Source organism: Macrobrachium rosenbergii, chromosome 27 (genome assembly GCF_040412425.1).
Source record: "Macrobrachium rosenbergii isolate ZJJX-2024 chromosome 27, ASM4041242v1, whole genome shotgun sequence".
Taxonomy (NCBI): Eukaryota; Metazoa; Arthropoda; class Malacostraca; order Decapoda; family Palaemonidae; genus Macrobrachium; species Macrobrachium rosenbergii.
Genome location: NC_089767.1, coordinates 41,819,115 through 41,840,956, shown reverse-complemented (window position 1 = coordinate 41,840,956; position 21,842 = coordinate 41,819,115). Strand labels below are relative to the sequence as shown.

At 36.7% G+C, this 21,842-nt stretch overlaps 1 protein-coding gene across 2 annotated transcripts in view; it reads left to right on the top strand.

The window, feature by feature from the left end:
- Nucleotides 1–3,050: 3,050 nt before the first annotated feature.
- LOC136853716 (cylicin-2-like) overlaps nt 3,051–21,842 on the top strand; it is a 51,944-nt gene continuing 33,152 nt past the window's right edge. The window contains exon 1 of one of the 2 annotated variants that reach the window (XM_067129691.1): nt 3,051–3,184. The gene's annotated coding sequence lies outside the window, so the exon portion shown is untranslated. Of the gene's footprint in view, nt 3,435–21,842 lie in introns of both variants that reach the window. The other variant, XM_067129689.1, reaches the window with a different exon arrangement.

The window sequence follows — 21,842 nt, the reverse complement described above, 5'->3', positions numbered from 1 at the left end:
CAAGGTATCGTTTTGACCTCGCTAAGACAAGCGACCGCAACTGACCTCGGCTATTTTATTGCAAAAGGCTTGGGCAAATTCCTTGCAATGCGCATGACCAAATCGAGGAATGTTTGATTTGCCGTGGAAACGCATACTGATGGAATGTGTAATCTTCGATGCTTGAACAATCGCAGCAATCCGATGTTCAATGAAATTTTACCCTGTTCCATGCGAAGTTATCTGGTCAGCATTTAAGGACGCCTATCAGGAAAGTGTGTGTGTGTGTGTGTGTGTGTGTGTGTGTGTGTGTGTGTGTGTGTGTGTGTGTGTCATTTAAGGACGCCTATCAGGAAAGTGTGTGTGTGTGTGTGTGTGTGTGTGTTGTGTGTGTGTGTATGTGTGTAACTGACTGATATGAAATCTTGGCCGTCAAACCACGCACAGAGGCACTTTGGGTCATCCAAAAGTTTAAGGTGAAAAGAAGGAGTTAGAGTGGTTGGACAGCAAGCTAAATAGATTCAGGAAATGAAGGAGATGAAGTACAAGAAGTAATAGTTAGAGAAGCTGGACAGCAAAGCTGAAGAAAGGAAGCGGGAAGGGTGGTACAATAAAAAGGCTATGAAGTGGATGCAGCTAGTGGCCGAAGGATCGCTGCAAAGACCCTTTAGCAATGCTAACAGTGCACCACGTGAGGGGCAATCACGGCATTTACCCCCACCCCTAAGGGGTGTGGCTCTCGGGATACTGTCAATTTTTTTATTGCATTCTCAATTTTTCATTGCATTCTTGGATATAATGTCTATGTTTTCTCAGGTGCTACGATTCGCTCGAAACTGTGTCAAGATTTGTGTAAAATGTAAATATAAAACTGTTCGCAGAATATTTATATGGAAGTCAATAAAATGTAAATATAAACTATCCACAGAATATTTCTATATAAACCATTAAAATGTAAAAATAAAAATATTCACAAAATATTTATATATAAATCATTAAAACTGTAAATATAAAAATATTCACAAAATATTTATATATGAATCATTAAAAATGTAAATATAAAAATATTCACAGAATATTTATATAGAAATCATTAAAAATGTAAATATAAAAGTATTCACAGGATATTTATACTTAAATCATTAAAAACGTAAATATAAAATTATTCATGGAATATTTATATAGAAATCATTAAAAATGTAAATATAAAACTATTCATGGGATATTCATAAACAACCCATTAAAAACGTAAATACAAAACTATTCACAGAATATTGATATACAAATCATTAAAAATATACATAAACTATTCACAGAATACTTATAAATCTTTAAAAACGCAAACACAAAAATTAATATCTCAAGATATATACACACAAACCACTTAAAAATAAATAAAATCTAAAACCTTAAAAAAACCCACAAACGCTTAAAATCACGCACCTAAATACCTACCAACTGTACTTAGTCTCCAACAAACGGTATTAAAAAGAACTATTTTCGCAGGTCCACCACAATTCGGCGAGAATGTGCAGAGCGGGGTAAGAATATCGCAATCCGATATTATCGAAGCGGATATTACTAGATAGTTAAACTTCCGGTGGGTCAAGGTTACTTATTTTGATTTTTGGAGGACGCGTCTGAAGCATCAGAGAAGCTGCGATTTCATGGGTTTGTGTCCTGCGCTTCAAACACAACATGATGGAGAATATAATTATTTGTCTGGGAATGCAGTGGTTCCTAATCAGCGGTGCTCTCACCCCTAGGGGGCGCGAAGCCGGTTCCTTAAGGGGTGCGAGGATGCCTATGAATAATTACAGCAAAATATGTTTTTATATACGCATGTTAGTTTTTTCTGTAAAAAATAAAAATAAAATAAATACGCATGTTATTTTTTTCTTCAAAAATAAAAATGAAATAAAATAAAATAAGACAAAATAATTAATAATAATAATAATAATAATAATAATAATAATAATAATAATAATAATTATTATTATTATTATTATTATTATTATTATTTTAGCTTTTTTTAATTTCAGCAATTCAGGGGGTGCGAGAACTGACTGCTGATTTGAAAGGGGTGCATACATTGAAAAAGATTAAGAACTACTGGATTATTGTATATATCCGTGACATCGTCAACATATTTGACGAAGACTTAGCAGTGTCTCGCTTATGAAAAATCCACGGTGGCCCCACCATTTAATCAAGATTTTGAGTTGAAATGAATTGAATATAGAATTTATGGCAAAGGCCAAGCACTGGGACCTATGAGGTCATTCAGCGCTTAAACGAAAATTGACAGTAAAAGGTTTGAGAGGTGTAACAGGAAGAAAACCTCAAAGCAGTTGCGCTATGAATCAGTTGTTAGGAGAGGGTTGAGGAAAGTAAGGTGGAAGAAAGAGAATATGAGAGGAGGTACAGTAAAAGGAACGAAAAGCACGCTGCAAAGAACCTTAAGTAATGCCTACAGTGCACCGCATGAGATGCACTGACGGCTCTAACATCCCCGCGTCCAGATAAGATCATTAATTACAGCCATGAAAAAGAAATACCTAATTCACATCAATCACTCTATGTTCTGTCATTTCACCAAGCCTTAACAATGAATTAGTCACCCTAACAACATAAATGTCCTTCAATAAAACTCTGGAGCACTTCGTCTTTTGAAGAGTTTGAAATAGTTTTCATCAGCTAGATAGAAAGGTAGATAGAATAATCTTGTGTATCAATTCATTTATAAGCTCATTTTCAACCATACGTCACGTAGTAACAATAGACCTCAATTCCTCCCTATTTCGAGGAACACAGCAATAAATGAACATTGTGCGTTTTCATGGCAACTTTGCAATCACATCAAGTCGCGCTTAAATTGATAATTTTATTTTTAAAAAATGTACCTCATAAGTAATACAGTACCTTAAGTGCCCTTCAATAAATACCATTTGGAACGTAAATCGAAATAAAGTGTTAAACGAATTCTGATTGAAGCCTATAAGTGAACACTTCTAACCATGAACATTTAACAGAAAAATCAAGACGGAATATTAAAGTGGGGGGAAATAAACACGAACTGGCAACCGCGCCCGTATCATTCGGCAACCTCGCCTCAGGTCTCCAACGCGACGACACAAACACACTCGCCTCTCGGCGATGGAAGCGAGAGCACGGCCTCCTGCCGCCATCGCGGGATTTCTGCATTGTAGTGAACGCGATTACGTCACAATTAACATGAATTACTTTACAGCCCCGTTTCATTCAGTGATGAGTGCAAAGAAGTGACGCGTTTTAGTGGAAATTTAAGATTGTAATGGGTTTTCTCAAGTGTTCGATGAACGTCAATGGAATAAGTCGATAGAGTGACAGATGATGGCATTCCTACTTGGACAAAATAATGTTATAAGAACATGTGTTATGGTGCTGGCCTAAGTGAATAGTGTACAAATGTACTTGTATGTATTTCATTGTAACAGTTCTTTGCTGCACATTTACGTAATTATCAGTACTTAGCTTGTTTAATAGTAGGCTCTGCTTTGCTTAAAGGAGGTATGAATATTTCATCAGACAAGAAAATGGCAAAACTATAATGAATGTTTTTTACACATAAATCTTAAGATTTAAAATAACTCCACAAAATAAAAATTGCAAAAAGAAAAAGATGAATTAAGAAGTACAGGAGCATAACAAACATTAAATTTACAAAACTTCAATGACATCATTCTATATATAACAAAGAATAAGCACAATTACATAAAATAAAACCTTGCACAAACAAACATGGATTAAGGACCAGATCATAAAAATATCACATTTACCGTACTGTACATATTCTTGAATTACAATTTCCTTACCAGAAATAATCCTAATAAAAACTGGATTTACTGTATTGTACATATTCTTGAATTGCAATTTTTCTTACCAACTTTTACGAGTGACAAGTGTTGCTAAGTGTGCAAAAGAGAAGTACCTGCTAAGCTTTACCGCGGAGACATGGCGGTATTTGCCGTAAGTATCGATCCAACTTATTAGCAAATAATTGCAGCGGAGGACACTGCTCGGAAGCACCGGTATCGACGGGTACAGCGGTTCCTGGTAAATTTGGCCATGCAAAACATTGTGGTACTATAAATATACCTACCTACTATATACATACATACTACCTACCATATATATATATAAATTACATACATACATGCACATACACACATATACATATATATATATATATATATATATATATATATATATATATATATATATATATATATATATATATCAGGAGGCTAATCATTATACTTTAAAAGATGAACCCCAAAAAAGCAGACATCTTCCACACTCTTATCACTTCCTACAGAAACACAATATGTCCCCTGTTTTATCTGTTTTACTTCTACTCATCTCCACATCTCTCACCCTTATGTCATACACACACACTAAACAGCCAGGTTATTTCAACAGCTCCAACTTTCTTCTTTAATTTGCATTTAACTTCCCAACTTCACTTCCATAAAGGAGAGATGGCTCAACAGTCTCTTTCTTACATTCCCAACTTGTTTTCCAAGGACACCAAATCTTCCATTACTTTGAATATACTGATTCCTTCCTCTCTTCACCTGTTTTGTGACTCACCTCTCCCCTATATCTACCACCACCCGTCATACATTCTCACTTGCCTATGCAAATCAACCGCTTGTACCCTTCCATCAATTATATCAACATTCAATTGTTCCGTATATCCCTCAGTCATATGTCTTACTTTTCAACTGAAAATCTTACTATACATATGTTCCCAGGTATACTAAGTAATGTTAAGAACCTACAATTCTTACAGTCGCCTTCATCAACTTTACCTTTATACAATGGAACCATTACTGTTCCTCTCACTCCTTTCAACCTTTTCACTCATCCAGACATACCTTGCACACCCCAGTCAGCCACTCAATAGCACTGTCACCACCACACCACAGGATATCTCTTAGAATCCAGGCAACTCCATTTGGCTTGCCATTCTTCAGTCTGCTATTAAATGTGACATCTAAATAGCTAAACAAGTAAACAATGTTCATTCATTCGTTCTTTCTCACAATCATTACAACATCGCCAGACACTTTCATATTTCTGTAATTTCTAAATAGCACCTAGGTACATTGCCCTCATGTCAAACTTCATAATACCCATACCCATACCCATGTCTGTACCCACACCCAAATCAGTACCATACCCATATCTGTACCATACCCATACCTATACCCGTACCCGTACCCAAATCTGTACCATATCCATACCCATATCTGTACCATACCCATACCAAATCTGTACCATACCCATACTCATATCTGTACCATACCTATACCCATACCCATTTACCCATACCTATGTTAATCAGCCCAGTGGTCCATACCCATATCCATACTCATAACCATACCCATACCCTTATCCATTCCATACCCATGATCAGACACTCGTCTAAAAGTCTCACAAAACTAAATTTCTCTTCGGGAAACCTAAATCGTCTTGGCACAACTTTAATCTACATCATACTCCCTCAGTTAAACCAATCGCAAGATCCCTACATACGACTGTTATAAATGCCTTCTCGAAATTATATAAACGGATGAAATCTGTCGTTACTGTCACTGATTTCCAAATTCATCAATTTTCTCATGATTCTCAAGGAAGACTGAGTTCTTTGTTGCGCAGACAAACACGCGTGTATTCAGAGAACGAAGTTTTACCCGTAGGAATATGATCGCATTCTACGACCAAACATACCGCATGCTTGTGCTGGGTACCAATATGGGTATTTTGTTCATTATCTGTTGCTGTGACGAAATCTAACACCTTAATTACTTTCTTTTGCTTTCATGGGTGCCACAGAGAGAGAGAGAGAGAGAGAGAGAGAGAGAGAGAGAGAGAGAGAGAGAGAGAGAGAGAGAGAGAGAGATTCGAATTCAAAACTGCCCTTTAGATACAAATATTTTTTATAAGCTCATTTATTGAATAATTATTTAGTAAAATCATTGTAGTTACAATAAATTGTATAACATTAATTACTTGAAGTTAATTAAATTTCCAAATTCCATATGAGACAAACTGAAATTTACTATTTTTCGTTTGAGACCTCTAACCAGCGTAAAATCTAAACATCTTACCATGACGTTCCCTGCAAATAATTAAAACCAAACCCAGAAGTAATTCAAACCAAACACAGAAATAACTAGAATCTAACCCAGAGAAAACTAAAACCAAACCTAGAAATAATTAAAATCAAACACACAAATAACTCAAAACCAAACCCAGAAATAACTAATACCAAACCCAAAAAAATATTAAAACCAAACCCTCAAATAACTAAAACCAAACCCACAAACAATTAAAATCAACCCCACAAATAACTAAAACCAAGCCCAGAAATAATTCAAACCAAACCCAGATATAACTAAAACCAAAACCAAAAATAACTAGAACTAAACCCAAAAATACCTAAAACCAAACCCAGAAATAATCAAACCAAACCCACAAATAATAAAAACCAAACCCATACACAACTAAACCCAAACCCATATAGGCTGACCAGCACAAAGCCAGAGGCCGATTAGTGATTAACCCATAAGGTATAATTCATGTCACCGAACGACTGATTATGCGGCATAATAATTACTAGGCTGCGATTTTCCTATAATAATACATGATGGATATGTAATCAGATCTAATTACCAATGTCTGGCGACTGAGCTAAAATAGGAAATGGTTCTCTGCGACCGAATCAGCGTTCAGATACTGTTAAATTAGCTAAGTCCTGTTCGTTAGGAATTCTTCGTAACTTACAAAGAAAACCCGTGAGGAAATTATGCTTTTTTATATACAAAAATTTATATACAAAAATATAATATTAATTTATAAAGATATATATAATAATATATATATATATATATATATATATATATATATATATATATAAGTGGGGTGATGGAGCCCTTGGAGTCTTCCTACCCGGCGCAAAATGGCAGATAGGTACCGGCGTCAAATGGCCTTAGGAACGAAATGCCTGATAAATCACAAATGAAACGAAGTGCTTTTGGGGGCGACGCCAAGGCACCTATCGCACTTTCTGAACACTTACTGCTTTGTGGTTACGATTAGGGCGTCTTCCCTTCAACTTACAGCCACATTCGGCATCAGAAGTTTCAAAAATTGTAAGGTATTTTGAAACCTTGTCATATTTACATCTTGTTTTTAATATATTGTTATAGTACTTGCAAGTGTTGGGAGGAAGAAGGAGAAGAAAATATAGAAGCGGATCAAATCCGTCTTTCACCTCACCTATTCATCCGCTGCGGATGGATGAAGTGAAAGACGGATTTGAAATAAGGCGATGAGAAAGTCCATGTGAGATGGAGATGAATAGCGCACTCTGTGTGTGTGTGTGGGGGGGGGGCTATCCTATATCGTTGCCAGACGGACGATTATGGCTAACTGTAACCTTAAATAAAAAAAAAAAACTACTGAGGCTAGAGGGCTGCAATTTGGTATGTTTGATGATTGGAGGGTGGATGATCAACATACCAATTTGCAGCCCTCTAGCCTCTGTAGTTTTTAAGATCTGAGGGCGGACGGGAAAAGTGCGGACGGACAGACAAAGCCGGCACAATAGTTTTCCTTTACAGAAAACTGAAAAGGAAGCCTCCGGCAAGCTATCGTTCCTACATTACCAAAAATAAAATATAAAATAATTATATAATCAATTACCTCACAGTTACGTTTGCAAATGACTCAATACGTGCTGTCAAAAAAAAAAAAAAAAAAAAACAGAGTGAAGCGACGGAATGAATAATTAGGCCGTGAAGCTAAATGAATAACGAATCAGGGACCTTGGTATTTTACATCATCCCGGATGATGACATTATCCAGCTCAAAATTCCCAAGGACGTTTCTCTGAACATAAGAAATGATATTTCAGATGCTCTCTCTCTCTCTCTCTCTCTCTCTCTCTCTCTCTCTCTCTCTCTCTCTCTCTCCACGTTAACTTCTAAGAGTAAGGTGACATCTGAAACGGATATCTGATCAGGTGCCCAACACGGTATTTTTTTTTTCTCTCTCTCTCTCTCTCTACAATCACTTTCTAAGAGTAAGATGACATTTGAAACAGAATTTCATTAAGTACCCAACACGGTATTTTTTTCTCTCTCTCTCTCTCTCTCTCTCTCTACAATCACTTTCTAAGAGTAAGATGACATTTGAAACAGAATTTCATTAAGTGCCCAACACGGTATTTTCTCTCTCTCTCTCTCTCTCTCTCTACAGTCACCTCTAAGACTAAGATGACATTTGTAACACATATTTCATTCGGTGCCCAACGCTTTTTTTGGGGGAAGGGAGAGAGAGCAAGAAGGGGGTTGGGGGTTGGGGTTGGGGAGAAAAGTTCACATAGGAAGAACTGAAATATATATACGAGTGGGTGCCAGGATTTCCAAAAATGTCATGCCGGTGGTTTTTCAAGATAACGATCTGAGTTCTTTGGGAATAGTTTTGAATAATAAGTGAGTCCTTATAAAACTATTTGGAACTACAGCCTACCTGGGAAAAAATACAAAAACTCCACTTATTTTAATGTTACTGAACCTTGATCCAATTTTGGAAGAACTTAAAAATTACAAAAAACACATAAAATTCTACTTATTTTATTTACTGGACCTCGATCCAATTTAGGAAGAACTAAGTATCTCATAGCTAAAGGCACTGGAATTAAGGCAAATTTGGGAAGAAGATGAAGAAAGCCATATTTTAACAGAATGAAGTTAGGCCCAGCTTGGAAATAATACCAGAGAATGATTCTTTTCACATTAATCGAATTAAGTCCAATACGGGAATAATACAAGAGAATTTACGTTTCAAAATCAATGGAATTAAGTCAAATCAGAGTTCAAGTACTGTATTCCCGTGAAATCCGTGCATAGCTTATTGTAGGTCCACCTGTTCTAATTTACCTGTGACTACCTTTAAAAAATCGTTTAAAAACATTATAAAAAGACTAAGCAAGATCTTTGGAATTCCGAAAAGAAGAAGAAGAAGAAGCAGCAGCAATCCAAGAAACGTAAATATGACCAGAATACCACTGGAACAAAACGGTTGCTAGGCAACGCGAAGGACACCGTACAAATAAAGAGACTCGCTTCTAGAGGCCATTAATAACCGTGGAAATATGTACGCGAAAGCAAGACACTATTGTCCTTGTCTGAGAACCGCAAGCTGGGAAGGGGTAAATATATTTCGCGTTGGTTCAAACACGTTTCAGTTACTCGTCTGAATCGAAGTCACCCAGAGTTACCGATGGCTCACAGAATCAGAATGGAAGGGGTGAATATATTTTATGTTGGGCCAAAACTCGTTTAAGTTAATTGTCTCAATCGAACACAACCAGAGTTAGGCTACCGATGACCCACAGAATAAGATGGGAATGGGTAGATATATTTTATGTTGGCCCAAAACACGTTTAAGTTAATTGTCTCAATCGAACACAACCAGAGTTACTGAGGGTTCACTGAATCCTGGTAGCGAAGGGTAAAGATACATCACGTTAGCCTAAACTGTTTTAGTTAATCGTCTCAGTCGAACGCACCCAGAGTTATTGAAGGCTCACTGAAATCAGTTTTAGTTACTTGCGTCAATCGAACCACCCAGAGCTACCGATGGCTCACTGAATCACATACATGAATCCAGACAGTACGTCAAGCAAGACATACGATTGCAAAAGAGAAAAGTTCCTACATTACCAGTCAATAGCTGGAGGAGTATTCAACTGATATATCATCTTTGGTCGAGTGGGCTGCATCGTTTGATTCATGCCACATATACAATGAACGTGGATACAGTGAAATAGTGAAAACGCGAATTGTAAGCTCGTAGTGAACATTTTTCCGGGAAGCGGCTCTTTCTAATGAGAAAGTTAACCCTAAATATTCTGGACACGTGTAATACAGGATAGTATTGGGCAAAAGCCTATAATTTACTGAATGTTTATTGGCATTAATTAACCTTCCGTGTACCTCTCTCTCTCTCTCTCTCTCTCTCTCTCTCTCATTCACACACAAACTGTAATTATCTCTCTCTCTCATTCACACACAAACTGTAATTCTCTCTCTCTCTCTCTCTCTCTCTCTCTCTCTCTCTCTCTCTCTCTCTCTCATTCACACACAAACTGTAATTCTCTCTCTCTCTCTCTCTCTCATTCATACACAAACTGTAATTCTCTCTCTCTCTCTCTCTCTCTCTCTCTCTCTGTCTCTCTCTCTCTCTCTCTCATTCATACACAAACTATAATTCTCTCTCTTCTCTCTCTCTCTCTCTCTCTCTCTCTCTCTCTCTCTCTCACACACACAAACTGTAATTCTCTCTCTTTCTCTCTCTCTCATTCATACACAAACTGTAATTTCTCTCTCTCTCTCTCTCTCTCTCTCTCTCTCTCTCTCTCTCTCTCTCTCTCTCTCTCTCTCATTCATACACAAACTGTAATTCCCTCTCTCTCACCCTGTTTTTTTAATGATACTCGGATGTCTAAACAGATTAATAAGAAATGCCATCCTGCGGACTGATACTGTGTAGATGGGCAATAACCTTTCAGAATTATTACCAAGAATGTTTTAAAATCTCCCGACAAATTGTCTAAGGCTAAGCAACAGAAGAACAGAACCTCTAAAGTCTCTAAACACTTTGGGCCACAGAATGGAAAGTCTCCCTATAAATTTGAAGCTCTCATTACGGTGGTTCTCTACTTTTTAGACATGGGACAATTATAAGCGGATCTGAACATCTTTAGAAGGTTACTGTAGCCAAGCTAGACAACTGAAAAAGAGGACCGATACAGAACGAACGGCTACAAGACAGATCTCTTCCAAATGCGGATCTTGTCGGAGAATACGTTACCACCATCACCTTGATGAATGAACTGAAATGAATTGAATTGAACTGAATATAGAATTTAGGCCAAAGGCCAAGCACTGGGATCTATGAGGCCATTCAGCGCTGAAACGAAAATTCACAGTAAAAAGGTTTGAAAAGTGTAACAGGAGGAAAACCTCAAAGCAGTTGCACTATGAATCAATTGTTAGGAGAGGGTGGAAAGCACGATGGAAGAAGAGAATATGAAAGGAGGTACAGTAAAAGGAACGAAAGGGGCTCTAACTATGGGCCGAAGGCACGCTGCAAAGAACCTTAACTAATGCCTACAGAGTACCGCACGAGGTGCACTGACGACACTATCCCCCTACGGGGCTTGATGAATGAAAAGCTGCGTAACAGGTACACAAGAGAGCGACTATACCTCTGGTATTCGGAAAGGCCTCGTCAGTAATGTTTCTCTGAAGTACTACTTGTAGTTTTTAATAGACGCAACGGGGAAGGGAAGTATAGCGTGAAAGAGAGAATATATATTCTTTTATTTCCGCCGAAGCCCACCTGAAACTTTATGTCAGATAAATACTACGAATGCGCAGACACTGAGAGACTATTTTTTTAGAATTCTAGGAAAAATAATAAAGCCCTCAATTCTTCCTTTTCAAAATTTCTTGTAAAATCTTGAGGTTGCATATTCTGTAGGTTGTATATCAGCGGTTCTTAACCTTTTTATTATTATCACGCCCCCTCTAAGAGTTGGTCCTTCCCTCCACGCCGCCCCCTTGCATCTGTGAGTAAAAATTCTCCCCAGATTTAAAGGGAAAAAAAGAAAAAGAGAAGGGGTGTTTTTATTCATTTGGGAATGAATTAGTGAGACACTTGACACTGCCTCTTAGCGACTCTTATTAAGAGAATAACGAATACAATGAGAGAATTTCTTATTTTTCCATAGGGCTCGCGCCCCCTTGTTAACTGCTGACGTCCCCCAGGTTAAGAACCACTGATTTATAAACATTCGAAGTGTCTTTAGGATCAGATATAATATTTAATATTCGTTTAAACTTGAAGAAAAGTAGACATCAAACCTACCAGGTTAACGTGAACGTAACACCAGCATTCATGACTATAAACATACGCTGGTATTTCAAACTCATGCATAAATAAGAAAGATGTCAGGTCAAACCTGTTGGTCCACAATAATATGAACATAAAACAAGGCTTATGAGCGCCTATATTTTGGTGATCACAAAGTAGGTGAAATCAATACCCGTGATCCTAGGAATTTGGGTGAGTTTTATGAAAACGAATGACATTATTAGGGGGTACAGAAATGACAAATGTTGCTTATTATAATACTTTAAAAAGTGACTGGGGAAACGAAAATAGTAAAATCATAATTCTACTGGAAAAAAAAAAAAAGTGAAACGGGGCGGAAAGCACCCGTAGAGTTTTACTCGTAGTTCAGATACTTTCGTAAAAACGTAAGTGGAAGTATCAATAATAATCTTATGGGCTGGATATATATATATATATATATATATATATATATATATATATATATATAATATATATATATATATATATACATAATATTATATATATACATACACACATATATATATATATATATATATATATATATATATATATATATATATATATATATATATATATATACATATATACACACACACACAAATCACAAACGGAATATAAGACAAACAAAAAGTAAGCTACTTCCAATATTAAATATTAAACCTTCCGTGAGCACTTCTACTACTGTTGAAAAGATCGCTGAGGAGAGAGAGAGAGAGAGAGAGAGAGAGAGAGAGAGAGAGAGAGAGAGAAACCCGTCCTCCAGTCTACGGTCAAGGTCGAGAGCGTCTCATCGTCACGCAATTTCATGCCTTCTTTTAAATAGGCCCTGGTGAGGGACTGCTGTAAACATTCTCCAAACTGTTGAGGAGGTTAGTTTGATTCGTGTTCTCGACCTGTACGGTCAGGCGTCTCTCGCTTAGGTCTATTAACCGAAGTGAAACGGACAAGGAATTAGGTCATCGCCGCTGCGTGCCAGATCTTCGTGCGTGTCACTTTGAAGCTTTTGTTCAAGTGTGCGAAATAATGTTTGAAACCGATTCATATATATATATATATATATATATATATATATATATATATATATATATATATATATATATATATATATATATATATATATATATATATATATATATATTAGTCAAGCCCCATTGTGTTTAACAACTTCTCTTGTGGTCAGTGTTCGGTGCTCGTTTTTGAACTGAATTTCAAAACGTCCTGATGCGTTCACGTGCGAAGCTCCCGACAGGCCTCACGTTCTCACTAATACTGCTTGGCGACTGCATAATACACAGCCTTCTCCTCCAGTCCTACCATCTGTGTTTCAAAAGTTTCCATACGCAAAGACATGCGCGCACGCCAGCGCGCACAAATATTCGACTGTAAGCAAGGATAAATGCTGAATACGCAGAAAAGTGGTTATCCTGCTTCCTATGAAAGTTCTATAAATCTTATCCATGCAAAAGCAGATAGGGTTGATTGATTGATTGATTGGTTGCGTCATGACCACCAGGGTCAATGACCCCGTCCGACAAAAAGTTAGAGGGTCATAAAAGTGACGGTGTGGGGGGGGCATGCTACCCCCATGAGGGGACCAAATGGAAAGCTTATCAAGGAATCTGGACACAGTATCGTGCACTCAATTTTTATTAGTTAATATTAAGCAAAACTAGCAAACAGTTTCAATTAAAACGAGTACAAAATGTGCCGAAGTTTCTTCTGCGCGATTGAGTTTTCTGTACAGCTTAAAATCAAGACCATCGAAAATATATGTCTTTCAGTGGTCTCGGTATAATGCTGTATGAGCCGCGGCCCATGAAACTCTCAGCAGGCCGTGGTGGCCTTTGTTGTTGCGTTGCCAGAAGCACGATCATGGCTAACTTTAACCTTAAATAAGATAAAAAAAAATACTGAGGCTAGAGGGCTGCAATGTGGTATGTTTGATGATTGGAAAGTGAATGATCAACATATCAATTTGCAGCCATCTAGCCTCAGTAGTTCTAAGATCTGAGGGCGGACAGAAAAAAGTGCGGACGGACGGACAGACAAAGCCATCTCAATAGTTTTCTTTTGCAGAGAACTAAATGAGTTTGTATTTCTCACTGAGTTATTCGTTATCACGAGATAAAAAAAAATAGGTTTATTTATATCCCCCTAAAAAACCCACTTTAATCTTTTCCTTAACAAAACGCAGACTGGTCAAGGCTGTTTACTTTTTCATCGCTCAGCGGAAGGACAAAAATATACGGCCGTTACATAAGGGTATGGTGGGTGATTACGTTCAAGTCTTCACGCAAAGCGAAAATATGCCCGATCTAGAGCTATTATATATAATGACGGGCATTTACGTAAATTGCCCGCTACCTAACAGCTATCACATGCCTTTACGTCTCAGTAACTCCCATACGCATGGCGATAGGCACAAAACCTCCCTCTCAGCACCGTACATGAATTATCACCGTGAATTATCACCTTTGCAAAGGTGGTAGTTCGGAAAAATCATACCAAAATGCATAAAGGTTGACATAAAATACAATATGACCTCAATGTACTCAGTGCATAAGGAAAGTCATTATTGCTGTTTGTGAGTTTTACAAAATTATGGACTTAAAATATTAAAAATAAAATCTACAGTGAAAATGTAAGAAGTCAAGAGTAACACTGATTAGATGCACCAATATTACGCAAAGTGGATACTCAATGTTTTGTAGTTATTATCGAACACCTTTGAAAACGATAACAGCTAACTTTTAGTAATTATGGACTTGAAATATTAAAAATAAAATCTGCAGTGAAAATGTAAGAAGTCAAGAGTAACACTGATTAGATGCACCTATATTACGCAAAGTGGATATTCAATGTTTTGTAGTTATTATCGAATACCTTTGAAAATGATAACAGCTAATTTTTAGTAATTCTTTCTGACGATCTACTCCCTTGCAGTTGTGGTTTCACGATGAAACAGTTCCTCAATAACCACGGTGGTGTCCAAAAGTGAAAAATCTTTAGCGAAATAAACTCCATTAACTCTACTCAGCACTGATTCAGTACGAAACAAAATATCTGTAGGGTGCCGTGTCAACAAATGAATACCTCTAGATACGATATGACCTTACACTAACTATATCCAGAACCGTCACTTGAAATCAAAATTTGCGGAATGGCAAATTTAATTTTAAGGTCTTCAGCACCACAGAAATATCCAGCACCTCTTGATACGTGTTATAAGTGATAAACACTACAATCAACATTTGCATCAAAACGTGAACATTTAAACATTTTAAAGCCGAAGGGAGTGGCATAAATTCTGAGGAGGCAGACCCTACAGAATCTAAGAAATCATTCCTAGAGGGGTATTTCAACTTGACGTTGACCTTGATTTTCGCAAATTACTTTGCAGCAGAAACAGGAAGTGGCAGAGAATAACTTGACTTCCTTGCAAAAGAAACCAATTTTCATATATATATATATATATATATATATATATATATATATATATATATATATATATATATATATATATATATATATATATATTATATATATAATAGGTTTTTATTTTCCCCCATTTTCATATTTCTCATTTATGTTATTATTATCTAAATCTTTAATATTATTATTTTGTCTTAATTTTTCATGGGGGGAGCACGAGCCCAGGTGACGCCCTCCCCCTCCCTGGATCCGCTAGTTCGTTACGTCTTATATTTTATGTAAAATCAAACAGTATCACATTCTGGCTCTCGCAACTGCTCAAGCGATCTAAAGGACATGTAGATGATTTTACAAGGAAGTATATTCCGAGAAACACAATTGTCAAACACCGTGTCACACAGTGTAATTAGCAACAGACGTGAAAAAGCATAATGAATGATTACGGAACATGCACAGAGCACTTGGAAAAGCTTGATCAATAGAAGGCACTTTGCAGATAAACACGCTCACGATGAATTACGTCACGTTCCTGAATACTTCACGTTCTGTTTTGTATTAATACGACAGGCTGTTACATCATGGTCGAAAGACCAGAAAATATTTTCATTAATGCAAGTCGTATGATCAGTGAGACGTTTGATAAAATAAGAAACGTATGATAAAATCCTTGACGAACACTAGTTCAAAATATGCAGGATTTACGAACACTAGTTCAAAATATGCAGTCGTGATTAGGGAATTCTTTTCAAACCAATAAGAGGTCATTATCTTCAGTCATCACCGTTATTTTTGGCACTTTCGAAATTACAATGGAAAGTATCCATAACAATTCAAATGTCACCTTTAGTTGCTACAAGAAAAAAAAAAAAATTAGCTACTAACATGCGCCTTTTATGTCTGTAAATACAAGACGGTCCTCATCTCTCTCTCTCTCTCTCTCTCTCTCTCTACCAAACAGGTACCTTTTAGGTCTGTAAATACAAGATGGTCTTCACCTCTCTCTCCCTCTCTCTCTCTCTATCCATACCAAACAGGTGCTTTTATGTCTGTAAATATAAGATGGTCTTCACCTCTCTCTCTCTCTCTCTCTCTCTCTCTCTCTCTCTCCATACAAACAGGTGCCTTTATGTCTGTAAATACCTTTCATTAATGTAAATACAAGATCTCTCTTTACTCTCTCTGTCTCTCTCTCTCCATACAATTATTAAAAAATAAATACCATATAACAAATACAATATAAATGAACGAATCCTGGTTCCTTGAGTCAGCCAATTTTGAAGCAAACTTGAAGAATTAGGTTAAATAATAGGTCCCCATCCGAATCAATACACCGCACGGGGGAAAATTCACAAACTTGACCTCTGCTGGAGGTAAAACCAGTTAATGATGTAAACAAGACAAGAGAGAGAGAGAGAGAGAGAGAGAGAGAGAGAGAGAGAGAGAGAGAGAGAGAGAGAATCATGAGGTCACTATTTTTTAATAAATGTTTGGCCTTCAGGCCGGAGAATCGATGGCACGAGCAGAGATTGGGTAATACTTCCTGAAGGTCTGACGTCTGACAAGCAAGAAGTACGATAATATTTAACTTATTTTTTTATTACGGGGACCTATGGGATAGGTAACGCAGTACCCTAAATTTTCCTGTTCCATAAAAAAAAGTTATATATATATACAGTATATATATATATATATATATATATATATATATATATATATATATATATATATATATATATATATATATATATACACAGGGTTGGGGTAAGAATGCAATATATAAAATAACACATCTGAAAGAATGCAAATATCTAAACACATCTGCAAGAACTCGCAATATCTAGACACGTCTGATAGAACTTGAAATATCTAAAATAACATCACCTGATTATCAATAAACATCTGAATACTGAATATTGTGACCGTTCCAACATTACTCTGACAGAAGATAAACAGCCACAATGGTGACAGTACAGAAGAATCAGAACAGAGAGGAGACAAACCGATATCCTTGATTAAAAAAACTTGCAAAGGGGCATCAACACATGACACATCCACCCTCCTCCTGCAAATCTGTTTGTCCACCCTGGGTGGAGGGGGGTAGGTAGGGAATTGGGAAGGTAGGAAAGACATGCTTTTCATTCTCAGAGTAAATGACAATGAACATTCGTTATTGCAGTAAATTACAAGGTCTAGACTGTAAAAAGAGTTAAAACCTCTATAACCAAGGCAGATGAAGCATGGACCACAGCTCAGCAGGGACGAGGCATACAGGAATGGAACCAAAAATAGAACCGATATCGGCTGTAATGTACGATTGAAACAACCTACCTGTGACTGATTAGACGGCCCGGCACGCGATCGCTTGCCTAATGATTGTAGGCTGGATAAATCTTTGAATGCTTGCTCACTGTCGTCATATGTGAGTAGTGAACGCGCACGCACATTTTATATATATATATATATATATATATATATATATATATATATATATATATATATATATATATATATATATATATATATAATATATATATATATATATATTTATATATATAGATATATATATATATATTTATATATATATATATATATATATATATATATATATATATATATATATATATATATATATACATATATATATATATTTATATATATATAGATATATATATATATTTATATATAGATATATATATATATATATATATATATATATTTAATACTTGTAAATGCATATATGTGTATATATATATATATATATATAAATATATATAATATTATACAATATGAGACTAAGATCATATTAATATTATACAAATGAGACTAAGATCGTATATACAACAGCGATTTCCCCATATCCGCACCCTCATAAACGGACTTTGTACTACTACTACCGTCATTTCTGCTAATAATACCACTACAGCTACTGCTATTACTGCAAACAATTCTCAAACGCTCACCATTCAAGGCCATCTCGCCAAGGACATTGGCGAGGCTTTTAAAAATGAATGAACGCAACGAACAACCCGACTTACTTCGACTTTCAAAGTCTGCCTCTAAATATTATTTCTGTGAAGAGTTTGATGGCGCTTGCTACGCTGTGCTGGAACCTGGTGCTGCCCATCATGTCTCCCCTACCCTTCCAATCCACTACCTACCCCGCCCCCACCCAGGGCGGACAAACAGGTTTGCAGGAGGAGGGTGGATGTGTCATGTCTTCCCTACCTTCCCAATTCCCTACCTACCCCGCCCCCAAACGGGCTGGACAAACAGGTTTCCAGGAGGGTGGATGTGCCATGTCTTCCCCGTACTTTCCCAATTCCCTACCTAACCCGCCCCCACCCAGGGTGGAGAAACGGATTTGCTCCAGATTTGCAGGAGGAGGGTGGATGTGCCATGTCTCCCGTACCCTCCCGATCCACTACCTAACCGCCTCCACCCAGGGGTAGACAAACAGGTTTGCAGGAGGAGGGTATTATCTTTCCCCTACCCTCCCGATCCACTGTACCGCCTTCCATTGACAACAGGTTTCAATATTATCTTTATCCTTATGTATTTCAATCAGACAACCTCGATATTAAAGACCTATGGCATTTCAATCAGACCTTCATCTACGTCATGTTTAGGGATTTATGGCCTTCTGAACTTTGCGTTTAAGCCCCATAATTCCTTGCAATGAAGTAAAATGAAAGCACTTATTCACCATGGTTCCAGATTGACGGCGTTCTAAGATTTCTCTCACTAACTCATTAACCACCGTTTTCCCTTCATATCCCAACATCAGTCATTATTCCAGACATTCACTCAACAGATTTCTTTTTAATTACAAAAATCACTCACCAGGACGAATTTTACAAAAGGACACCAGGAAAAAGTATTAATTCCTTTTTCACTCCCTCGCTTTTCTGAAAAGTCAACGAACTTGGAAGACCAACGTTCTATTCTTGCTCAGGTCTCTAAATGTCATTGTACTGGCTATACTTCTCAGAGGCTCCAAGTCACACATATGGGAATGCTGTGGTCGTGAACATTTTCATCGAAAGGGATCATTTTTAATTTTCTGTAAAAGAAAACTACTGAGATGGCTTTGTCTGTCTGTCCGTCCGCACTTTTTCCGTCCGCACTTTTTTTCTGTCCGCCCTTATATCTTAAAAACTACTGAGGCTAGAGGCCTGCAAATTGGTATGATGATCATCCACCTTCTAATCATCAAACATACCAAATTGCAGCCCTCTAACCTCAGTTGTTTTTATTTTATTTAAGGTTACAATTAGCCATAATCGTGCGTCTGGCAACGATACAGGACAGGCCACCACCGGGCCGTGGTTAAATTTTTCACGGGCCACGGCTCATACAGCATTATACCGAGACCACCGATAGATCTATTTTCGGTGACCTTGATTATACGCTGTACAGAAAACTCGATTGCGCCGAAGAATTTCATAGTTGACTTCGTAAAGAGAAATATATCTTTACCCAAAGTGTGAAAAGTTGATCGTCTCAAAATATAATGATATCTTTTTGTGGTGTCATCATATCATCACTGTTTACAACACAGCCTCCTTAATTCTCATTTTCAACTAGAAATGTAAAGGCCTAGATATACATTTATCATCCTGTATGAAATATGAGTAAACACGAGAAAGCTTCCATGTACATTTTAAACCTAGAATATAATACAAAAAAATTACAATAGCACAACAATGTATTTCAGGTTTCCATTCACTAGTAAGTTTACTGTTAGGTCATTTTATAAAATAATAATAATAATAATAATAATAATAATAATAATAATAATAATAATAATAATAATAATAATAATAACAACAACACAACAATGTATTTCAGTTTTCCATTCACTAGTAAGTTTGCTGTTAAGTAATTTTATACAATAATAATAATAATAATAATAATAATAATAATAATAATAATAATGTTTATTAATATTATCTTACTATTATTTACATTATCAATAATAATGATAATAATAATAATAATAATAATAATAATAATAATAATAATAATAATAATAATAATAATAATAATAATAATAATACGAAATGAAACGCTCTAATCCCGACCGCAAAACGTAAGCAAACAAGACAGGTGTAACCCGGGTCGAGTATGGACGATCTGCACAGGTGAGTCACGCTCACTCAGGGGGGTAATCAATGTAGCCAATGGACAGGTAAACAGAAGCTTCGTTACCACAGACCAGAATGGAAAGGAAATTCCTTGGGGTTCTAGATACCTCGCCAGGGTAGATAAGACTTGATATGTATGTGATATTATGCAAAAAGGAGGTGAAAATTGTGGTATTTATTCTATCAGGGCAGTTCTTGGGACTATACAGATCTCCAATGTAATTCTACAAAAGGTCGTTGTACATATGTAGGCATTATATGTAGTGTAGGTAGGTCTGAACAGGATGGACCAGTCATTGGACTAAACCGTACACACACGCACACAAAACCAGTCAATGAATCAAGAAACCAACACAAAACACATATACAAAACAAATTCCGGAATCGAGGTATACACACATACAGAGAGAGAGAGAGAGAGAGAGAGAGAGAGAGAGAGAGAGAGAGAGAGAGAGAGAGAGAGCACAGACACACTCAAAAGTAACATACTCTCAAGCAACAAGGGAAGGAACAGCTGATTGTTCACCTGGTAATTAATGAAACAGCATGAAATAATAAAAGCTGCTTTTCGTCAATTTTTTATATTAATGAACTGCGAGACTTCAACAGTCACAACAAATTATTAATTCATATTTTCTATGCAAACCAAGGGGGCAGGAGGATAACTACAGACCCTTATCTATAGGTGTGTGTGTTTAATAGGAGAAAAAGAGAGGCAATAACAAGTGTTTAATAAGAGGAAAAGATAGGCAGTAACAAGAGTGGCCGATCTGGTATTATGCAAGTGTGAGGAGACTCACCAATGCTAAACGAGTTGTACAACCCTCTCATTACAAAGAGAATTGGTTGTCCTGTGTAAATTAGCAGGAATGAAAACGTATGTACCGACTTCCGTGTCATATGAGCAAAACAGAAAACCGATATTATTCGCGTGATCGAAGCACAAAAGTGACCTATTTGGCTAATCTCGATAAGAAAGAAAAGCAATGAAATGGAACTGACTCCTTCGTGTAATAGGCTCAGTTAGAAAATTTTATGACCTCATTATGATGAGGTTATTACTTCATACAGTGACGAAACTGCAAGTGTGATAATGAGGCTCAAATATGAGAGAATTTTAGTTGTAAAGGATAGTACGTTTTCTCATTGCAAAGGTCATTGCTTTCTGCGTGCAGTGGAATAAGATAGCACATTTTCCCGTGATTATGTTAAACAAGTAAGAAATTCGCCGAAGTTTCTTCGGCGCAATCGAGTTTTCTGTACAGCGAATAAGGCTGTATGAGCCACGGCTCA